This window comes from Acanthisitta chloris, unplaced genomic scaffold, assembly GCF_000695815.1.
Source record: "Acanthisitta chloris isolate BGI_N310 unplaced genomic scaffold, ASM69581v1 scaffold19664, whole genome shotgun sequence".
Taxonomy (NCBI): domain Eukaryota; kingdom Metazoa; phylum Chordata; class Aves; order Passeriformes; family Acanthisittidae; genus Acanthisitta; species Acanthisitta chloris.
The window spans coordinates 1-2749 of record NW_008667931.1 but is presented as its reverse complement, the minus strand read 5'-3'; positions in this window follow the sequence as shown (position 1 = coordinate 2749).

The following is a 2749-nucleotide window of genomic DNA, read 5'->3' as shown; positions in this document are numbered from 1 at the left end:
CCCACTTATACACGTTCTGTGAAGCCTCAGGGGCAGCCATATGTTTGCGAGTCAGGTCTGGCACTCTAAAACTTACGATTCTACCACTGCACCAACACATTGCCTTTCCCTGCTAACTCACTTATCTTTCCCTTGGCATAATGCTGTGACATTCACCTCATGCTTAATCCCACTGGGGCATCATCCTCATTCTCCACAACACAGTATTTCCTAAACTCTGTACATCCTGTTGATCTTGTGTGCCTTACTGTCCGTCGCATTGGATATATGTACCCATCTGGAGTTCTCTGTGGCATTTGCTGTTCATTGACCATCGTTGCCAGAAAGGCTGATGTGAATTAGCTCACCCTGTGTCTACACTGAAAGTTAAGTGCAGGCCCAAGACTTGCCTGGCATCTGCCTCACCCTCAGCTTTGAAGCTTGCTGACAAGGGAGAGCCTACACATGATCTGCATCCGAACCAAAACCAGACCCTCATTTATGACCTCAATATATACCTGGCCCCGGAAGGTCTCAGGTTGCTGGAGATTAGCCCCTTGGGAGATATGTCAAGCACAACTGCTTTGAGTCCCTGCAGACCAACAGCCAGCAGTGTGGACAGAAAATGCTAGGTCTTGGTATTCAAGACTGCTGCTTGAGCTGGGCTGTATCCAATGGCTACTGTAGGTGTAAGCTAACAGCCTTGGCTTATGCTGGGGAATTGAGTACTGCCAACCTTTCCATTCCCAGGGGCCAGATCACCACCTAGAGTGAGGACTTGGAAGGACATGACTTAGCCCTGGCTGAGAGTCTGGCCTGAGGGCTCACTATGGCCAGTACTCTCCTTCACATCAGCTTGGGTGATTTTGAAGAATAGGTTTCCTTTGTGTGTTTTATCAGCCATCAGTGTTTAACGTCTGCCATTCCACTGTATGTGCATTGTCAGTCTGTCTTTGTAAGAAAGAAAAGACTGATTTAGCAAGGAAGAATCTTCTTCCTTTCAAGTAGATGGGCATAGGTGAGGTATGACTGTATCTGACTGGTCTGTGCTTACAGTATGGAGTTAAAGAAGTGTTTTGGGCCATTTCTCCCATCCTGGAAACTGATTTCACCCAAAGGACAATTTACTTAACTGGGCTATGCTACTAGGCAAGATGTTCTCTCCATACCAGTTCTCACCTTGGCATACCATACGTGGTCAAAGAACAGAGCTTCCTATTGCTGGGGGATCCTCCTATTCAAGTCTTCTGAAGTGTTTTTGCTGTAATGTTGTTCTTAGCTGTTGATGAGAGGTGACTTGTTGCATGGTTACATAGTCCCATAGGCCATGAGCTTAACAGCTGCAAGAAACCTGAATGCAGCAGAGCTTGCTTAGTTCTGCAAACTGGGAAACTTGCATTTGGTGTGTATGATGCTGCTGTTGGAGTAAGTAAAGCTTTCAAACCTGGTAACAGCAGTGAGCAGTTCATCTCTCTATAGTATCTTTCCATGACTAGAAGTGCTTTTATAGGCCCTGGGATGGCCCACTGGGATATAAAATAGAAAAATTAGTAGTTGACATGAAAGCTTGCTTAGTTCTGCAAACTGGGAAACTTGCATTTGGTGTGTATGATGCTGCTGTTGGAGTAAGTAAAGCTTTCAAACCTGGTAACAGCAGTGAGCAGTTCATCTCTCTATAGTATCTTTCCATGACTAGAAGTGCTTTTATAGGCCCTGGGATGGCCCACTGGGATATAAAATAGAAAAATTAGTAGTTGACATGAAAGTGCCCTTTGTTGAAATCCAGGGAATTGAGATTTCTCTGATTGTTTTTTTTCTTTTCTTTTTTTTTTTTTTTTTTTTTTTTTTGCAAATTAGCTGCTTTTAAGAAAGACAACCTCACATTGAGCACCTTTTCACTTGTCCACATAAAAACCATGCTTGGCCAGATAGAGGGGCCTGGCATCTGTCCCAATTCCAGTTTCACTGAATCCAAATAAAAAGCAACCTGAGTGTGAATCCAATTAAACAGGAGAAACCTTTGTAGCATTTCATATGCATATATTTACCTTAGCACTACCAAAGCTGCTGAGGGGACTCCTTTGTAAAATGGGAACACTTCTTTTTATAATGTCTCCTGGCCTGTGGACATGGTAATGGCAAGACATGAGGAAGGATGTGATAGGAGAGGAAAGCATATGTTAGATGACACCACTGGAGCAGCTGAAGGTAAAGTAATGGATTTTTGTTAAATCAAGGATTTATTTATTTGCTACTGCTGCTGTTTTTAGAAAACTACTTGGAGCATTGTGCCAGTGCATAGCTAGTAGCCAGATAGGTGTGGATTTAAGGGTTACCATGGTCATTGCTTTTTGCTGGGCTATTCCAAGGTTGGGACTATGAGAACTGCAACATTAAGGAATCTTGACAATGCCTTGTTTTGTATATGATTGCATTCAGGGGTACATGTGTCATGGTTTACCTCTGACAAGAAAAACAAGTGATGCAAGTGAAAAACAATTGCTCACCACTAACTGACTGATGCCCAGCCTGTTGCTGAGCAGTGGCTCCTGACCAGCTTTGCCCCTACTTTATATGTTAAGCATGATGCCATATGGGATGGCAAGGCAGGAGGGCTCTGCAGAGAGACCTGGACAGGCTGGAGAGATAGGCTGATTCCAATGGGATGAGGTTAAATAAGGCCAAGTGCTGGTCCTGCACTTTGGCCATAACAATTCTGTGCAGAGCTACAGGCTGGGAACAAAATGGCTGGAGAGTAGCCAGGCAGAAA